Genomic DNA, 21710 nt, shown 5'->3' on the forward strand with positions numbered 1-21710 from the left:
AAGGCTGAGGAAAAGGAGAGAACGAACGAAGAAAGGGTTTCGATATTCACATTTCTAGAAAAGGAATATCCCAAATCATGAAAAAAAGAAGGTGAATTACCGGGTCCAATAGGAATTGTTTTGTTATTTAGGAAACCAGAAGGAGGATGGGAAAGCTTATATGACTAGTAGATAAAGAGTATTTAAAGGATTGAAACTAAAGAGAAGGTACTCTCAATCAACTAGATCGATAGCAGCATGTCCAAAATGGCCAACATTGCTAAAAAGAGTTCAAAGAAAAGGGTTCAAAGCAGTCAGCTCTTGTTGGTGCAGCGCGACGTGAGGGTCTGAATCATAGATTTCAATTCAAAATTGGAATTCCAACAATTCGGATCCATAAATTTATCATATCAATAATAAATGGATCGTCGTATCATCTAGTAATTAAAGCACGCATCTAGAAACCGTAAGAAGAATACCTATGTCGATTCTCCAACGATTCTTGTAGTCCCGATAGTACGGAGACCTCAAGCTCGTTCACAAGAGTATGCGTCCGATTGAATACTCGCCTTGAAGTAATCTTCATGAGTTTCTCTTGCCGAGCAACCCTAAGCTCAAACTCTCGCCTCGATTACGTCTTTGCAGGGATGTATGAAAAACTTTCTCCAAGCTTTTCTGTGATTGATGACTACTTGAACTCCTTCAAATATGCTCTCTTAAGTTTGGTGTGTATAGAATGAGCAAAGGCAACCTCTATTTATAGGGTAGAGCTTTGATTAAGAATGCAACACCTCACATGCTAGGTGTCACACACCAAGCAAGGGTGTTGCCACCATTCGACACTTGACATGCTAGGTGTCCCACACCAAGCATAGGTGTTTCCACCATCTGACACATCAGATGCTAGGTGTCACACATCAAGCATAGGTGTTGCCACCTTCTGACACGTCGGATGCAAGGTGTCACACACAGAGACATACATGACATCATCACGTGACATCATCGTGACATCATCACATGACATCATTGTGACATCATCACATGACATCATCATATTAACTTGGATAAAATACCTTAGGTGCCTACTAATCTATAACTCTTACAAATTAGTCCCTAATTGTATTTTTTTTTCATCTTAGATTAATTTCCGAGATATGCTAGTATCTATATGAAATCGATCTCTCGTAAACTCAATCGGTTGCGCACCCTATTGTGTGTGACTAACTAGTTACCTAGCCTCTCAAATAGACGAGATCTCTCTATAAAAGTTTTTTCATGTCAATGCCGATTTTTCCAATCTTACCAGCTGTCAATTTCGGATGATGGTGCTCTATCGAAGGCAGCCGGACGAGCCGCAGAACCTGCTATTGGATTGGCCACCCCCCCGTCGTCCTCAGATAGGGACCGGCCAGAAGGAGATAGACCGAATCAAGGCTGCTTCGGCCGAACCCACCCTTACTTCATTAAGAATAGGAGAGCAGGTGCCTACTTCCTTGTTTTGGAGCGGAACAAGTGAGAGCAACCGATGTGATCTTTGGTCAATTCACGAATTGATCGTGCGGAAGTAAAATCACCTTGATACTGAACCGGATCTGAAACGCGTTATGGATCCCGATCTGGAGAACGAATTTCATTTGGATCTGCTATTGGTGGTTCGTGTTCAACATGCTCTGTATCAATATTGTAACACGATACATATTATGTATGAACCACATCCATAATTGAGCGAAGGTATGCCACCACTGCTTGATCCAGTGATAGGTTCGCTTATCCATCGGCAGACGGGTGGCATACACTACACTCAAGGGCTTTGACTTCCCTTGCTTGCCCGGTGAATCTTTCATAAACAAGCACTGGTACTCCGTGAGCCCGAATCTCCGCACTACTGACTACTCTCATTTATCATTATCTAGAGCTTCCCGATCCAAGGTTGTTCTGCTCCCACCTATCGATTCACTAGGGGTTTAGAAGGACATGAAATTTCTTCGTCCCAATCCTACCGCTCTGTGGGTCTACGTGGTTGGTAGATTGCGCCTGCTTTATCATGGCCTAGATTGAGTGCTTTCACTCATTACCCATGCATATTACCAGAGACGATAGTTCAACTTGGCATCGAGCTACGAGCCACTTTTTCCTCGACTATGGGTGGCGTGATACTGCTGGGCATGGTCCTCTATATGATGACTTCTCGTACCCTTGTTGGGTAAATGCGTTTTGGCTCTATTGGATGCCCCCAGCACTTCCGTCTATAGGGATGCCCTCCAGGATTTTGATTTTTCGATAGACCATGATCCTGGATGGGACTTTCAGGATTTGGGAATGATCTATTCTTAGACTAAGACAACTCTTGCACAAGATTTTTACCATAATTCGGAGCGGGAGGTAATTTCCGTAGCTCCATCTGGTTTACTTTGTCTTGTGTCTCCGTAACAAATGGTCCATTATTGATGGGCGAATGACGAGAATTGAACCCGAGCGTGGTGGATTCACAATCCTCTGCCTTTATCCACTTGGCTACATCCGCCCCTACCCCCGTTTTCCATCTCTATCTACGATCAGATCCTTTCTGAACCCCCATACCCTATGACCACAGATAGGCTAACGCGCCTTTACTAATATTAGAATCTAAGTCCCTTCTTTCTCAATGTTAAGTTTCTCGCTTAGAAAGATTGCAGGGGCGCTCACGCGACCTTCCTTCAGCTGGCTTCGCCCTATCTATTTCTATTTATTCATCTCTTTTTTCTATTGGATATTTAGGGATCTCTCTTGTTCATAAATCTTGAAAGCAGATCAAGATCCGTTTCTCAATATGTCCATCTATCGATAGAAAGATATAGATCTCTATCTCTAGGTCTATCTCCATATCTAGATATGGAAGAACCAACACAAAAAGGGCGTAACAACAGAAGGTTCTCACCCTGTTCCCGACATTGTTCTTCGACGATGTTCCTTGGGCGAAAGGTAGTTGTAGAGGAACGGCTGTGAAACGATGATTCCGCCTTTCCATTGAAGTAAGGAGGGCCTCCTTCTCCACCATTCCGACCTCTTCTTTTTTGATAGGGATTTTCCCGATGCTGAAGGTAGCTTATTGCTTACCAAGCCACCCACTTGAGAAGCTAGTCGCCAGAAAGAAGCGACGCGGAAGCAAAGCTGTCTACGAACCAAAGCTTCCCCCGTAGTACTCGGCTTGTCGCTACTTTGATTCAAAAGGTAACCGACGGTTCCCGACTTTCTCCGGTTTCCGCAACCGTAACCATTTGTCACTCCGATTACTTCATCCATCCACTTTTTTTGAATTTCAGGTACGCTCTAAAAAAAGTAAAGTAAAGGATAAGCTTGCATTCTAGAAGCGGTAGCTTCCCGCCTCCTTCATTCCTATTGCCCCCTTCGATGAGAAGTGCCCTTCCTTTTTATGAAATGCCTAATTGGTCTGCCTCGGCAAATTATAAAATGGAGCTGCATGCTGTTTGGCTGACCCTCTTCTTCCCATGCGGGTTGACCCAGAAGTCAAGAAAGAAGGAATGGAATTACTAGAGAGTCATCTGCAATTCACACTTGGGAAAAAACGACTTACTTTGGAAGCGGAACACTATTTCCGCTATTTTGGATTCTTATTGAGCGTAGCAAAACCAAGGTTTATGAGAAAGTCAGTGAAGTTTCTATGGTGTTCTACCTTTGCGTAGTCTCGGTCCACAGTGGAAGGCTCCGCACCCGAGCCTAATTAGACTCAGCGAAAGTGTAAGGTGTAAGTAAAGAGAATAGAAGACATGAAGTCTGTCCCTTAGCCAAGTATATATCTACAGCTGACGCAACTCTGTACTGACGCCTCACTACTACTTAATTAAATAACGGCTAAGCGATTTCATAACCTCGGCTTTTCTTAACCAGCTGACCTTACAAAGAAAGTAAGCCCTTAGCCTCCCTTTCTTTATAGTTCGAAAAAGGGACTTTGTAACCTTAACGTACTTTCTTTCTTACTTTAACATAGGCCTTCGACACTTCAAACGGGCGCCCCGCCCCTATTTCATTCTTTTTTGAATTAGAAAGAACGGGACCTTACTTATTCTGTTCAGGGGGGGATGAATGACAAAGGAAGAGAGAAGGGAACTTTATGATCGGAGAAAGGAAAGGAGCGTGGTTGGTGTATAATTAGGTCGGTGGGGGAACCCATAGGAAGGGGGGACGACCGCCGAATTCACAGAAGAAATCGCCAACATGATCACAAACGAAATCATCAATTGCGTATAAAAAGAAAAAGAACCACTTCTATTCTCGGAGCTGAGGTATATGAAGAATGGCTTTTTGGTCCCTTTCATCCAGTGGTTAGGACATCGTCTTTTCATGTCGAAGACACGGGTTCGATTCCCGTAAGGGATATCTACTCATTCTTTGACGCTTTCAGTTAGTGTTCATTGCAGAGTGATCGCTCACTATCTGGCTGAAAAAGGTGGTCCGGAAGCTTCCTCTCTCCCAGCAAGCAAGACGAGATCACCACTTCTCTCAGCAATGGATTTTCTTGAATTCGCTTACGCCCCTTAGATGTCTTTTCATAAATTTTCTAATTTCCGACAGACTACATGCATCTGTTATTTTTCTTCTCCTCTAAGCTATTTTTTTTGTTATCCGATAGCTAGACTGAATCAAGATGATAATTGGCAAGGTCCCATATAATTGACATAATAGCTTTTCACTTGCTTACGAAGCATTTGGCAGTTTCGTATAAAAGATCACTCGCTACCAGTGAAAGCAGAATCCTATTAAGAAGAAGACCTTGTCTCGTCCCTTCCCATGTCCCATGGTAGGCTAAACTGGAAAGGGAGAGCAATCGTCACCTTCAAGGTCTAAGTCAAGAAGTCAAGCAGCAAAAGACCGCTACTAATAAAATAAGGAAAAAGGTGATGTCAGTCTATTATTCCTTGTATCATAGGAAAGGCAAAGCGCTTTCTTTTAAGAATGCATCTGGTTCCATCTTTGTTTTGTTAGTTAACCCAACTTTTTCTAAAAGGATTTAAGTAATTCTGGTTTTATACTACTTGGAATGGCTCTCTCATATTGAGAAATTCCGTCTAGTGGCATTCGATCACAGAATCCATTGGCAGCTGCATAAATGACTAGAATTTGTTTTTAAATTGGAAGTGGTGCATATTGTGGTTGTTTCGGTACTTCTTTAAGCCTTGCGCTTCTATTGAGTAATTCCTGAGTCGTAGCATCAAGGTCTGAGCCAAATTGAGCAAAGGCGGCCACTTCGTGATATTGTGCCAATTCAAGTTTTGAACTACCGCAGACTTGTTTCATATCTTTCAACTGAGCACAGACACGACGAGACTGACAGACAAGCCGACGTTAATAGCAAGTCTAATTCCGCGATAAAAAAGCTCTGTTTCCAAATAGATTTGTCCATCAGTAATGGGGATCACATTGGTAGGAATATAGGCCGATACGTCTCTAGATTGTGTTTCAATGACGGGTAAGGCGGTCAAGCTACCTGCACCTGTCTGGTCCGATCATTTAGCATCTCTTTCTAAGAGACGGGAATGTAAATAGAAAACATCGCCTGAGAAAGCCTCACGGCTTGGTGGTCGGCGTAACAATAATGACATTTGTCGATATGCCACGGCCTATTTACTAAGATCATCATAGATTATTAATGCGTGCATTCCATTATCGCATAAATATTCCCTCATGGCACACCTATAATATGGGGCCAGAAATTGTAGAGGAGCAGGATCCGAGGCTGTGGCTGCTACAAGAATGGAATATTCTAAAGCATTCGCTTCTAAAAGAATTTGAACTAATTGTGCCACAGTTGAGCATTTCTGTCCAATCGCTACATAGACACAATATAATGTCTCACTCTCAGAGGTGGCCCTTAAGTTCATTTACTTTTGGTTTAATATGGTATCAATAGCAATATCTGTTTTTCCAGTTTGTCGGTCCCCGATTATAAGTTCACGTTAACCACGGCCTATAGGAACCAAGCTATCTACCGCTTTTAACCCTGTTTTCATAGGCTCGTGCACAAATTTACATTCAATAATCCCAGGGCTTTAACATCGACACGTCTTTGTTTGTGATCGCTTAGAGGCCCTCTTCCATCAATAGGTACTCCCAACGCATCGACCACACGTCCTTGCATAGCGTTTCCCGTAGGAACATCCACAATAGATCCAGTGCGCTTGACAAGATCTCCTTCTTTAATAGCGGTATCACTACCAAAGACAACAATCCCTACATGTTAATTCTCAAGATTCAACGCTATTCCATTCACACCTCTGGAAAATTCAACCATTTCTCCAGTTTGAATCTCGTTCAATCCATTAACACGTGCAATCCCATCTCCAACTGAGACCACTCCACCGATCTCCTCTACTTGAAAATTTGTGTAATAGTTGGTAATTCTACTTTCTAATAGAGTTTTTGAGTTCCTCAGCTCTGGGAGAAAATTCCATGATGATAAAATAAATTCAAATTGATGTCAAAGTCAAGGGAGAATGTCGTTGCATAAGACTAAGATCATACCCTAACAATGTATGCTTGTAATGAGAGATAGAAGGTCTGCAGCTGCATCCCAATACCAACTCTGTGAACCATGGTGGACAAGATCGGACAATATCTCGGCGAGACCAGAGGGGTCTAGCATCGCTTCTTCCCCAATCACCTCCCGGACTAATTCTGGGAGAGACCATTGGTTGGGCAAGGCCATTCCGGTTGCTTCCATCAACTCAAAAAATTGGTCACAGATCTCAAAAAAGAGACTATTAGGATCATCGAGAGCAATAATGTAAGGATCATCCCTTATGGAAAATTCCAAGGAAGCATCAGAAGCCTCACTATGGGAAGCTTCTTCGGTCTCCGTCTTAGGAACGATCTCTGGAGCAACTGGATGAGATGAAGATGCTCTTTTGTTAGTTTTCTTGGATAGAAATAGAAATAAAAAAAGACGAAGACTTATAACAGTAGTCAGACCATAGAAATAAGCAGCATATAAATTTATAAAAGAAATTTGCTCTCTTCTCGCGGAGCGGCATACCGAAAAAAATAAAATGAGAAAAAAAAGGAGGGCGAAGAAAACTTTACAACCCACATCTTTCTTTATGAAATTAGTTCGACCTATTTTAAGGGGGAAAATTGGGGATTCTTCTTTTCTTCTTGTTGAAAGTGGCATAATCGGCTTTTTCTATTTTCTTTTCTTACGTTATTATGTTTGTTGCGTTGTTGCTTAGCAAGGCAGGCCTTGAGTTTGATGAGGCGCACTGGTCATGAGGAGGGTGATTCAGGTAAGGATTGAGAGAGACGGTTCTAAAGCGGATGAAGGATAAGGTTTTTCCCTATAACAGTAGAAAAGAAAGCCCTTACCCAAGTTGTCTATTTATGTAGGTGAATCAAGTACAACAAGTAAGGTCAGAGCTTTGGGTAGAAGATTGGGAGCTGCTACGAGGATCCACTATAGACTAGGAAAGAAAGACGAATTGCTTACTTACTATTTTTTAGACTATGCGGCTTGAGGCCCAAAACTAAACTAACTAATACACATCCTGGGTAAAGATAGCTCTATCAGGTCATTCAAGAGAAGAGAGAAAATGTCTTTCGGCGGCTCAAGAAAATAAGAAAGTGCTACAACATGGTGGAAAACAAAGTTTGCCATCCAATCCGCGCACATATTGCCTTCACGATAAACATGTTGCCACTTAATAACCCAATTTCTAGCCAGCAGCTGTTTAATATCCTTCACCAAGGGAACATTCACCTCCACCATTTTTCAGCAGGTGAAAAACAACTTGAGAATCCACCTCCAAGAGCACACGCCGGAAGCCTTTCTCCCATACCAACTCTAACCCCACCTTAACCGCCCATAATTTAGCCCTCAAGGATGCAAAAATTCTAACCATATAAGAGTATCCTCCCAGCCGCATACATGCCGCCTCATATCTAAAGAGTCCACCGGCGCTGGCAAGACGTGCACAAAATCTTGCCACAACCATTGCCCATCTTCATCCACATACTCGGCTACCTTGCGAAGAAAATGAACATCAGAGACTACGACTGTAGCTTTACTGATTTAAGGTCCTTCTTTTTTCACCCAACTATCTAACAAAAATCGAACTGATTCACCATTATCAATAACCCATGTTAATCCTCGGAGTAGGTTAGACCAAATGCCAAAAATGCCTTTCCATAGTGCGGACGAATCCCTCGTAGCTTTCATCTCAGGAATCGGTTCACTGGATTTCAGATATTTACTTCGCTGCACCAAAGCCCATAAACGATCCTGATTATTCATCAAATCCCAACAAAGTTTCATGAGGAAAGCGTCATTCATCGCTGCCATTCACCTGTCAACTACTATTCCCTGTCTTCGTCACCTCCCTCCCGGCCCGAGAACATAAATCTATCCTTTTTCTTCCAGTAATCAATCATCATGCTAATCTAAAGCAACACATTAATTTTGTCACACTTGACAAAGCGATTGCCAAGATTTCCCTCTTCTTTAAAAAACCGCGCTATCTTACTAACCGCTGACACTTGTTATGTTAGCCGCATAAATTAGTAGAGCGTATTCTAAGAAATAAGAGAATTAGGCGAAGCAAGTCTTGCTGCTGCTTCCCGATTGACACCAATTTTCTTTTTCCTCATCTACATTCAATATATGGATTTACACTTCGAGTAACTTGCCCTTCTTGACCTAACATGAAGTGCTTGTCTTACTCATCTAACTTACGAGTGAGCGGAGTGGTGTGTGAGCTGTGCGAAAGGTTGCTTGCTCCTAACAAGTTGCATAGCTCCCCCCTATATAGATGTGATCATTTGAGTCTCGATCGATAAAGCCTTTCGAGAAACTTTCTAAATACTAGTTATATGTTTCTTTGCCTAGGATGGTCCAGGATGGGGATCTGTCCCAATCCTTTTAAAGTGGAATAACACATTAGGATCAGAAGAAAAGAGAGAAGCAATTGGTTGTCGGCTTCGGGATCACTCTCCTCCTGACAGCCAGGGCAACTATTATATTGAATATTGCCCCGAAAATCCTTGTCGATTGGGTTGGCTCTCTTCGCTCCTCGACGACAAGGAAAGTTGGAGAAAGAAATCCTTACGATGTCCTTCTTTCTTCCCTTTGTTCTTGCCTATCGCGTCATCAACCCTTTGTATGGGGCTGGCTGTCTTCTCCGGAGACCGCGAAGTGGTCAAAAGTTTTCCCCAAGAGCTTCCTATGTATAAGGAAGGGAGCTGGCGGCTAAGCTTGCCTCAATCAACGGGAAATTCCCACAACTTATAAAGTTGCTTGTAGTTTCACCGCCCCCCATATTTTCAACTATGCCCTTTCTTTTATATATAACCCTTTGCAAAGATAGGAGATCATAGGGAAAACGGGTTGAAGGACGCTTTATCATTAGTCATTAGTTAGATCTTTTCCTTTAGAGGTCGGGGAAGAGTGGTCAGGTAACCGAGGTCGATTTCTCTCCATGATTACCAAAAAAGACCGGGATCATCATAGGCGCTCCTATCTCTTGTAATGGACCAAGAAATAGGAGATCGTACCACAAGGTGTATCATCAAAACGTTTGGGAATACTAACGATTCATCTTCCAAAATAGTTCGATGCTATCCTCATCTGAAACATAGGCAAAGGGATTAGAATAGTTCTGTCAGAATGGTCTGGGGGTGTAAACCTTTTTTAAAAGAAAAATGCCAATAAAGTTCTTATAGTCATACCCATATGTGAGCCTTGTTGGGCATTTGGTAACCAAATCGATTAGGTACGGTCCGACGTAAGCCAAACCAAGGGATCCTGAACAGGTTGAACATTCTTGCTTTGTCACGATAAGAGCTTCCCATGACAAAGATATCGCTAGTGATGCCCAATTTTTTTTCTTGTATTATTTATGTTGATTGATCCAATTCGTAACTTCGAGCTTTTAGTAAGATTCTCCCGCGGAATACGATAGCTTTAGTAAGTTGCGCGTAGGCGCAAGCTCTGTGAGAATTCTGCGCGTATCAGGAACAAAAGAGACTCTTAAGTATGGTTCTAAGGGAAGGAATTGACCGTACCCCAAACCGAGACAGGTGAACGCAAGACGCACCCTTGTCTAACTATAAATGACCGGTGTTTAAGGAGAACGTATGCTTCGGATTGAAAAGAAGAAAAAAGCAAGAATATTTAGAAAGTGTATACTACTCGTCGTTAGCTAGCTCACTGTCAAAATCAGCCCAGATCGTACGCGTTCGCCCTTGGTCTACGCGGATAAGGGGCCTATCTAACACGTGATGAACCTAACTTTCCAGTTTACTGATCAACGAAACCTCAATGAATTCTTTCAGTAGGCGGCTTGCTTGGAAGACAGGAAATCTGAACGTGCCATAAATCTGGCGCAAAGCGAAGGGATCAGATACGTCCATAGGAATCGCCCTGTACGAGAAACTTTTATGAACTAACAAGGTCTAACCCTCTCCTCCCCGGAATACCATCCGAAAGAGTGAAGTCAAGCTATCTCTTGCCCTATTTATCAATTTTTATCCTTACGTTACGACAAATGGATCGGTTATATCGAGCGACGGAAGAGTGGAGGACCACCTTGAGATGGGGAGGTTGTTTTACTGATTATAGGAATTCGCTCCTGCAAGGCCATATCAAGAGATATAGCGTTGGCTTCCGACTTAGTGAGAAGAAGTCGTCCATATCAAGTGATAACAACAGGATCCCTTGGTTGTTGAAGAACCCGAGCGTATCAATGGAATAATTTAGCGTTACGAGTACTTGGGAGATATGGATATACAAAATATGTCCTTAACGGGATTTTACTGACTTTCATCATTTTGGGAGCACAGGGACGCGAGAACCAATGATTGAAACTACAAAGACGGTCTGTAAATAACATGTGCTTCCACATAACACCTTATAACTGGTTTTAACTTGTCGTATACTTTCAGGAAATAAGGAGCGGAGAGCCTGTGTTCTTTTTAATTTTCCATGCTTCGAGCCAGTAATGTAAGTCTTGCTTCCTTCTCTTCGAGGGGTATCAAGAGAGTGGGTAAGCATCAATACCGATTGATCCATAATTATGCTTTTCAAGTGGAAGCTGTGGATTCGAATGACTCTACGGCCCACTAGAACTGAGGAGAGGAGATAGTTACCAGTGCCTCTTCCTATCGACCACTTGAATAGAATCAATTTACTTTTCGACATTTTCAAGGGCGATCTTTGTCTTGATCCCAGGAAGTTAGAATGAGGATGTCCCTAGAGAACTCAATCGGGCATTCTGTGGCTAGGGTGCGACCAAGGAAGACGATCTCATCCGCGGGAAGCCGGATGGGAGGGACGGAGTAGCTCGACTAAAAGGAGAGGGGACAAAGAAGTGATCCCAAGCGGCTTAGCTACCCGTCCTTAGTTATAGGCATGCATATATCCTCTTATAAAGCAGCATCTTGCGTAGCAGGCATGCCCTTATCCGGGTTATAGTTTCGAAGGCCCTAGCCACGTCTCGGGAGTTCCTCTTAGGCCGGAGCCTTCCACTATTGCAGTTGTTGTAGCTGGTGTAATTTCTTTTTATTCAGATGGTGGCCCTTCGACTTTATCAAGTTTCCGGGTCCTTCCCTCACTTCTTTCATGGTAGTCGGTCGAGTGCCCACATTTCCAGTTTATAGTGGAGTTTCGCTTGTTTCCTTGGCCTTATCTTTTAAGTGTAATCAAACGCGAATCAAATGAACCAGAATCCCATCTATTGGAGTAATATAGATGCCAAAGAGGTAGATGATAACTTTCTCTTTGACATGGAACAAGACTATCGGGTGGTCCGAACCAATTTAGAGGAGCACAAGGTTACCATAGACACAATGTACTTCACTGGGGATGCCAAACTGTGATGGCGATCGAAGGTTGAAGACATTCAAAACAATCAGTGCACCATTAGCACAAGAGCTCAAACGAGAGCAATTCCACCCCTAAAATGTGGAATAAAGTATGTAGCGCTTTAACATGTTGAGAGAGTTCGCTTCCTATCCACCCTCGGTCTTAAAGGGAGATAGTTGATCGAGAAAGCTCCGCCCAAAGGCGCAGAGTACATAGACGAGGCGTTCACCGGTAGGCTGTTACAAGGTAAGTATCTTTTCTCTATCACGCCCTATTCTGAGCCTCTTCCCCCCTTCTATGGGGCTTTTTCCTTTCCTCGGATCTAGTTTTTTTGAGTGATTTCATCCCTTAGGTAAGAAAGTCGTCCTAAGACCTTGCAGTTCTAGTTGGAGAGGTAACCCGATTCTATTTCTTCTCCCAGGCATTCCTAAGCACTGGCATTTGTTCTCGTTTCCTCTTTGTATATTGGTTGAATATTGGCTATTATTCAAACCCATTCATTTCTTCGATTCTATTGCCGATCTTCTTTAATACAAAGCCGGTGCAAGAAATCTCATAGGTGGATTCACAGGGAATAACTTGAGATAGGAAATCATGAAGAAATTTGACTAAATAAGGATGGTTCTCATAAGCAATTAAAGGGATATGGCTTTCGCAGGCAATAAACGCGCGAATCCCTAGCTTGTTCGATACCAATTCCGTTAAATATTACGATTTGAATGAAAGTATAGCCGGCTACTTTCTTAGAACTAATTGATAGGCACTTAGTGTTTTTTCTAACTATATAAACAAATATAACAAGCATGCGATATAAAGCATCAACCTACGGAAAAAAATAGTCACGGCCTGTGCTATAATGCATCCCCAAATACCCTCCTCCCCACCAAAAACTCAACAACCTGTGGTGCCTGCTCGTGACAGGCTTGCTGCGATTCTTTTCTTGCTGTTCGTGATTACTCTTAATTTTAAATAAATAAATGGCGAACGGATTTCGACGAGGGAATGCTTCTTCAAAGCCTTCCCCTCGTCTTCTACCTCTTCGGTGGCGTCCCAATCCTATCGAGATTGCTCCGAAGAACTACGCGGCGGTTGTGGCTGGTCGTCCTAAACCGACCGACGAGTTTGCAATATATTTGATTTTGAGGCAATTTTTTATTGAATCCCGGCGGAAAAATCTCGATATTGCTTGGTAGGACGTTTCCTCCGAGGCCGCCCTCTTCTACCTATCGTTCGGGAGTTCGCTCGCAAGAACTAGCGTACCAAGGAAGATCTTTCGATCACTCTGTTAGATCCAAGGCATGTCTTCATCAAGCTCTCAAACAAAAAAAATAAGCACTAAAAAAAGAGAAGTTTTTGATTGAAGGATTAATGCTTAGAAGAAGTTTTCTTCCGGAGCCATGATTTCCGTCTCCGCAATTGCAATCCAATGCATGCCCCTATTTGGTTGGGTATCGCGACCCCATCTGCCTATTTATTGTTTTCTTCTTTGAGTTTCGCATGTTTCTTTATCATCTCTTCTTTCAGAATTGCCCTGACCCTTGATAGTCCTACAAAGCTTGTCTCACACCCCAACGTAGCTACGGTTTGTGTAGAAGTTGGTCTTCGCAAGGAAAACCTCCCAAATCGTGTTTTGATTGGATCTACTTTATATGGATCACAAGTAATCAATTTTTTCTTTTTGAATACCTAAGTTCTGTACGCATTGCAGACAACAAGGTCATGCCCGTCACGAATGCAAAGTGGCGAATGAGGAACTTAGTGTCAACCTATCACCGAGAATGCCTATGTTCCAAGAACCAATGCTATCAATACGGTAAGCACCTACCATTGAAACGATGCATGCTGCTAACATGCAAACCATTAATGATGGTCCTCGGGGCGAATTTCTTTAACCCAATAACAATCCCCAAGCTCCTGTTCTTCAAAAATTGGAGGACAGCAAGAATAAGAACTAGTTGGCAAAAATTTTGTTGATAATCAAGACCATCTACGGATCATGCACTGGATCCATCCGGTCCGGAATCCAATGAACCAATGGTTAACCCAATTTTTTAGTGGTTGCCGTACAAAGACAAGTTCGCTCTTTCTCCTTAGAAGGAAGGTGCTCAAAAAGCCTCTTCATTCCAATAATCATGATGAAGAATCCAATAGCTCCTCTCAGGACCCTGAATCATCAATCTTTGAGAAAGGTTTGAAACCGAAGCCTCCGAACAAGGCAAACAAACAGCAGCACCTGGGTAAGAATGAGCGCGACTACTAGGGAACAATCCAAACTTGAGGCTAAGCCCCACCCCACTATATTTCAAAAATTTCCACAATTGCGATTGTTTGGAGCATCAGAAATGACCCCACGCGTAGACGTCTCGACGATCTTGCTCGGAACGGGCTTTAGTATTTGGTTGTCATCCTGAAACAAGGTCCAACTATGTATCAAAATGGAAACAAAAATTTTGTATGGATGGATGAATGTCGAACATCTCGGATGAATCCCCTGCCAATATCTTGGTCTTTTGGAGAGAAGATATCCTTGAGCTGTCTATGATTGAAGCAAATGTCCAATTCAATTCATTTCTACCATGCTAAGATAAAATCTAAAAATTCTCTTGTCCTTTCTACTAAAATTATCCCTGCTCTTCGCCCCTGCCCCGAAACTGACGTACAAGGCCCATTCGCTTCGCGCGCGGGAAGGCAAGGTAGTTCTCCAAGAAAGTAAAGGACTTCGTCTTAGTCTATCTACTTGTTGCTCATTGAATAGTTCGTTCTTTGAGTCAGTGGATTCTTGCTGCCTTCTTAAGGCCCGGCTCCAAGCTGTGTAAGAAAGTGAGTCAAGTTTCCTGGCCTTCATTCTGGTTAAGGGAGTTGGCGATCGTATCCCTCGAAGGCAAAAGGGTGACAAATCAGCTTAGTCATTCCAAGACATCGAGCCATCGAAGTGTCCCCGGCCCTTCGAAAAGATGAGTCCGAGTGTGAGTCTGTGTGGGCAATCTCTTTTTTCTTCTCATCACAAGAAAGTAAGCCCGAGAGCTAGGGCTAACGCGCACCTAAGCTCTTTCTGGATGAGTTGGGTCAGTCTTATCCTTTTTCCCATATTAAAAAAAGCGTGGGAGGATGTTGCAGATGTCCGGGACGGACACGACTTCTTCTAACGCTAGAAGACCACAGGAATATACCCGGAACTAGAGCATGTCGTGAAAGAAACACACTGGGCGGGTGTGCTTCGACTGTGTCTCCGGAGCACAATTGAATGTAGATATCATAAACGTGAGTTGCATGATACCAGGACGAGAAAGCAGGGCAACAACCCCCTATGTGCCGATCGCTAGCGCATCGAAGGCCTCGGTGCCCAGCTCAAATGGAGAGACATAGCCTTATCTGAGAAGTGCTAATTCAGTTCAGATAGACTTCATTCAAGAACACCCCCCCAATTAGAAAACAAGTGCTAAGTTTCAGATCGGTGAATAAACCAAAACAAAAGAAGAGACGTTTCTCGCTCGGCGCCTAAAGCGTACTATGCTCCGCTTTAACAAATGACAGTTTTCGGTGGAACCGGTGAACCACGCGAGATGGTTAGATGCGTGGGACAGAGGGCTCATAGTACCTGCTAGCGCGGGTATGCAGTGGAAGGGAAGGAGCCAAAATCGACCCCCTTCTTTTTTTTCTTTGAAAAAAAAAGAAGTATAAAGAGGTTAGACTCTCCGATGAGACTAAGCAGCCACCGACCGTTCCGACGCGTCCCTAACCTATCTTGATTAAGACCGAAAACCTATCTAAAATGGAGCCTAAGATGTCAAACAAATGATAGAATGGAAAAATAAATGAAGAATAACCCACTAGTAGGGAAGAGATATGGATGGAGTCTCGCTCAGTAAATAGAGTTTTAGATTCGTAGAAAAGTAGAAGAGCCTTGACTTTCTATTTTATTAGTAAAGCGCGCTAGCTGCAATCTTTCTAAGCGAGAAACTTGACTTGTAGAAAGAAGGTGCTTGTTGCCGCTTAATTAGTAAGTAAGCTTGTTTTATATCATATCAATAAAGGCGAAAGGTTTCTTTTCTTATAAAATACTTTTCTAATATTAGGTGCGTTAGCGCTTTCGTTTTCAATAAGGACATTTAGGCTTTACTAAAGATCTTTTTTATCAGGGTGCGCAGCCCTATACAAAGGGCGTTTCCTTTCAAATGGCAACTGTCTCTTCCTGCTGCGAGGGCGTTGCACGAAACCAAACCGCCCACCACCCGATCAAGTACCAATTGCTTCGCTGGTAGACCTACTTAGGTTAGGGGTCATTGCCCCACAGTTCTTACCAACCTCCGGTGTGTAATCCACATGTTGCTAGCTTCAACTCGGTTGAATAAGAATAATTGATTCCCTCTGCTATCCATTTCTTATTCATTCAGGGTGCTCGGCTGGTGCTCCTTTCTCAAACAAGAACAACTCTGAACGTTAGGGAAGCCCATAGAGCGGGAAGACCACCCGACCTGAGCGAACCTACCGAAGGGACTTGACTTATCCAAACCGAACGATAGTGGCTTAAAGCTATGTAATACCTCAAAATATTTCAATTGTCTAATTGGACCACGTGTCCAGTGTTGAGTCACCGGAGTGGCAATATCGGAAGGATTTCAGAGAAATTAAGATAAATACAAAATTTTAGCAGGACGATTTTGAAAAAATGATATTGCGAGAGATTTAATATTGTATTTCAGTTCTAAAGTTGGAATTAGAATTAGAAAGGAAAAATGATAAGAAAAGTCCCAAACTAGAGTTCAGGGACTAAAGCGGTAATTTAGCCATATAAATCCCGAAGTGAAAATTATTTTTCCAAGCTCCGCGAAATGTTTTATAGTATTTGTGGTAAAAGTTACGGGTCAATCACCTTTTAAAGTTTGGACGCGGATGCATTTTAGGCTAAATTGCAATTTTTGAAAAGTTTAAAGACTAAAGTGTAAATTAGCCAATGAAGTCTCGAGAATAGTAATTGGAAGATCATTAACGGAAAATAATAATCTTGGGTTAGTATTATTTATTTGGATATAAATAATACGTAAGTAATTGAGTTCAAATGAATAATTAACCATTTGTTTAAATTAGAAAGTTTGAAAGAGAAATGGTTTAAGTTAAGGAAATGAAGGATTGAATTGGCAAATTAGCCAAAGTATATATATGTTTAGAAGAGAAGAATGATCGAGAGAATGAGAATAAGAGTTAAAGTGAAGGAGAAATTTGACGATCGATTTCGATTCGCCGCGGTTTCGCCTTTTTTCGTCCAAATCGCGCGTTCTTTATATCGATTTGTTCAGAATTCAATCATCTACCCTATTCAAGCTCCAAATGAAGGTAATATGTTCGTTTTAGTTGTTGAAATTAAGGTTAAAGGGCTGTTTTAGTTTTAAACAAATTATACGAATTGTAATCGCATTTCGATTGTCGTTTTGATGAATTTGGAGTTGAATTTTTGTTGAAATTAGATAGGGGTATGAGAGAATCGACTTTAAGCATGTTGGGAGCATCTCAGAAGCAGCGTGCGAAAGCACGGCCGTACTGTGCAAGCGCAGTACGGCACACCAGGTTGTGCGAGCGCACACTAGGTTGTGCGAGCGCACACCAGGTTGTGCGAGCGCAATCCAGGTTGTGCGAGCGCACACCAGGTTGTGCGAATGCACACAACCTCTCGTGCGCTTGCATAACCCACAAACCTACCTTTTGGCTTTTTGGCCCTATTAAGACCTAGTTTCCGACTCTTAAAGTGTCGGACATTGAAAAGGAAATATGGACCCCGAAAATGAGAAATTTGGATATCGAACATGACGTGTTCGATTAGGGTTTTGGGATATAAGAAACCTATGATTAAAAATCAATGAACAAGAGATATAACAAGTATCTCGATTAAGTATTAGAACGCGATCAAAGTTAGGAGTCGTATTTCAGATACGATCACACTAACCTAAGTTTATAGCTTAGGGTTTTAGTATTAAGTTTACGTTTATGAATGAAACGTACGAGTAATTTGAATAGGAAACAGATGTATCGACGAGCCACCAGGCCGACGAGCTGGAATAGCTACGAGATCATATGACGCACGGAACCTGCATGATGACTTAACGATAATGCAATTATGGGATAGCGAGTTTTGTGAGTTGCAATTTACTTTCGTTTATTATTTATAAAGTTATTTTCATATATTATGAATTTATACATCGCATTTATATGATTTTATAATTTGAATGATTGTTTTTGAACTTAGACTAGTATGCGATCCAAAGAAACTAGTTACCTATTGGGTGTCAATAGGCTGTGTGATCACCAGTATCGAGTCAGTCTAGTGTGTTTGCATATGAGACATGGTATGAATATGATATGAAAATGAACATGATATGAATATGAATACGAATTTTGAAGTTGGATAGTGAATTTAATACGAGTTAGCACTCGATTACGGTGTAACCTGGAGTCCCCGTATCTAGTGAGTTGGACTCGCACTTTGGGATTAAGAGATTGGTCGCGATTGACGTGGTGAGTGTGAACACTCCCGGGTCGGACCATTTGGATCAGTATGAGTTGAATATTCATAAGTTGTGTCACATTTTAGGATATTAGTTTCGAATGGATCAAGTACTTGCTTATATGTATTTTCATATTATTATTTGATTTTGATGCGATGTTACGTTTTACAATACCGTTAGTGACTTGCTAGCTCACTCAGTATTTCCCAAAATACTGACTCCCTCACAGTGTTTTCTTTCAGGTCATTGGAGTCGGATCAAACAGACCATCTCCTTTGTGTCAGCAGCCTTTGGGCTTACACAAAGCACGAGTCTTTATAGAGCTACAATATTCAGTAGGTGTCAAACTAAGGTTTATGATTTGATTTCAAACGGTATTTTGTATAGTAAATTCTAACATGATTTATAAAAGAAATTTACTAAGAAAAGATGTTTTATCTGTTTGAATTTAGTACCAATTGCCTTGAGAGGAATTGGCTATGATTGTGGCTTGAAATGGGGCGTTGCTTGATATAGGATATCGCTCGGTAAGACCCTGGTTTCTAAGAATTGTTTCGGATCCGTTTTCAGAAGATGAATACGGGATTTTTATTTTTGTAATTAAAGCTTTCTGGAAACGTTTTATATACAATAATATGTTTTAATCGCGAAACATTTGTAGTGATTTTAGGCTTTCTACGGGTTCTGGAGCTACCACTCCCGTTCCCTAGCGCCGGTCTCGGCTCAATAATTTGGGTCGTGGAAAGCTAAGCCTACCACGAGTAGCGTTGCTGCTTGATCGGCGGGGAGGAGCATTTTAACGTATGGGGCAAAGGATCGAGCGCTTTTACTTTGTCCCCCGGGATCCACCACAGGTTGGGTTTGAGTGAGAGCCATGTGATGGGTGACTATCCAGCACGGTTCGGAGAGCACTTTTAGTCTGCGCTGCTGAATGGAAGCCCGCCCTATTAAGCAAGAAAGAAGCGGCTTTTTCCACAGCGAAATCACCATTTACTCTATTTCTTATTATGGTAAATCAGTGTATCAAGATGCCAATCTGAGATCTTTTTTCGGTTCCATACGTCCACCTACGAGACTCGCCATTGACTTTCGTCTCGGTAGATGTATTATTCTACATTTTCCCAAAAGAACATTCATTAATTTATTTCTTTCCCGTCGACCACGACGACTGAAACGACGCAAAAAAACCAGACCCAGAAAGGAGAAGGGCCGGTGGTGGAAATTCGGGAAAGTCGGGCCAATCAGGTGTCTTCATTCAAGCGACAATAGAGAAGAAGAACATAACGAAGTTAGAGGTTATAGAATACGCCCGACTTAAAAGTACGTAGTCACTAGACTGAAAAGAGAGGAGAGATTTGGAAGGGGGGCAGGGAAAAGAGTCGAGTCGATTAGGCTCGACGACCGGAAGAAGGAAAACAAAATTATGATTTGGCCGAAAAAGAAGCAACGCTATGGATACCATGACCGATCACCATTGATAAAGAAGAATCTTTACAAAGAACTTCGGGTCAGCGGGGCCTTCAAGCATCTGAAATACGCAGGGGTTGTAAATGACATAGCCTTTTTGATAGAAAATGACGACTCCTTCCGAAAAAACGAAGTTATTCAAGTTCTTTTTCCAAAAGAAGTCCCGCTCCGACGGCCCGACGAGTCATCTACTTAAAAGGACCCATCCTGCAGTGTGCCTCTCCTTGCATTTTTCGGTAATTCAATATTTATTGAATACAAAGAACGAAATGCATTTCGACCCCGTCGTAGTTCTCAATCATTTCGTGGCACCGGGCGTGGCTGAACCATCTACGATGGGGGGAACGAATACACAGGGAAGAAACTTTGATTAGAGAATATGTTATCGCATCGTTTTTTTTTGTAGAAAGCTCGACCAGCGAAAATTATTGTTTGTCCGAAGCCAAAAAGAGGTTGACTCACTTCATTCGCCAAAGGAATGATCTTCACTTCGCGGGAACAATAAAAACCACCATCTCGCTTTTTCCTTTCTTCGGTGCTACCTTTTTCTTTCCAAGGGATAGGGTTGGGGTGTATAAGAACGTTTTTTTTTAGGATGCCCGGGAACAACTCCTAGGTCAATTAAGGATCAAATATTGGAACCTCATGGGAATGGATAAGGTAATGGAATTGATGGAGAAATTCATAAACCTAGGTGGGATAGGAGAATTGATAAAGGGAATAGAGATGATGATAGAGATCATACTGAGAAACAGAAGAATTCCGTACGGGTACAAGTCTTATTTGAACGAAATAAAAAAATGTGATCTTTGTTGTCTAATAGAACAAACACTAATACCTTAATTGAGTCGATCAAGATGAAATCTGTTTATCAAAGTGCTTTTCCGATTGCTCAAGACATCTGTTTTCAACTGAGGAACAAAACAAGTACATTTCGTTCCATTTTTAGTAAAATAGTTAAGCATATTCCATTAGTAATGAAAAAAAGGAGTGGAGGGGATCCGTATATGTTGTTCAGGTCGATTAGAAGTCGCAGAAATAGTTAGAACTGAATGCGGAAAGTATGGAAAAACATATCGTAATGTATTTATCCAGAAAATAGATTATGCTCTTGCGGAAGTATCTACTCCTTACGGAATCTCAGGTGTCAAAGTGTGGATTTCATATAGTAAAAAAAAGGCGGGACATCCTATATCTGAAACGTAAAAAATTTAGTAAATATTGTAAAGGCAGATGTAGTAGAGGTAGCAAACTGGACGGTACACAACTTGGTTTTGGAAGATATGGTACTAAAAGTTGCAAAGCAGGTCATCTTTCATATCGAGCCATTGAAGAAGCGCGTCGGGCTATAATAGACAATTCCATCGTGTTATGAGCGGACAATTCTGAAGAAATGGTAAGATATGGGTAAGAGTTCTCGCAGATCTCCCTATTACCGGGAGACCTATGGAAGTAAGAATGGGAAGAGCGAAAGGAAATCCTACGGGTTGGATTGCTCGTGTGTCCACGGGACAAATCCCATTTGAAAGGGATGGTGTGAGTTTGTCAAATGCTCGACAAGCCGCTACATTAGCGGCGCATAAACCATGTTCGCCAACCAAGTTTGTTCAATGGTTGTAACATAATTGGTTAGTGGGGAAAAATTGGGCCGGGATTCAAAAGAATTAGGTGAAGTGTTTGTTCCTGAACGACGGAAGTGGAAAGAAACTAAGGAAGAGGGACATACTCCTTTATTTTTATAATCGCCGAAATTGTACGATGAACCTTTTTGTTCCAGGTGTACGACCCAAAAACGTAACTGTTTTATAAGCCGGACCAGTTTATAAAGTGATAGTAGTAATAATAAATAAGAAAGAGAAGAGTTAAGATTCGGGTAATTCAATTTTAAGAGAAATGAGGAAAAGTATGTATATATCTGG

The 21710-nt window shown here is 42.0% G+C and overlaps 2 pseudogenes; one reads left to right on the forward strand and one right to left on the reverse strand.

The window, feature by feature from the left end:
* Nucleotides 1–4885: 4885 nt before the first annotated feature.
* On the reverse strand, nucleotides 4886–6428 carry LOC126667803 (ATP synthase subunit alpha, mitochondrial-like; annotated as a pseudogene).
* A 12827-nt stretch (nucleotides 6429–19255) lies between these two features.
* On the forward strand, nucleotides 19256–21411 carry LOC126667807 (ribosomal protein S3, mitochondrial-like; annotated as a pseudogene).
* The last annotated feature ends 299 nt before the right edge of the window (nucleotides 21412–21710 follow it).

This window comes from Mercurialis annua, linkage group LG2 (genome assembly GCF_937616625.2).
Source record: "Mercurialis annua linkage group LG2, ddMerAnnu1.2, whole genome shotgun sequence".
Lineage (NCBI taxonomy): Eukaryota > Viridiplantae > Streptophyta > Magnoliopsida > Malpighiales > Euphorbiaceae > Mercurialis > Mercurialis annua.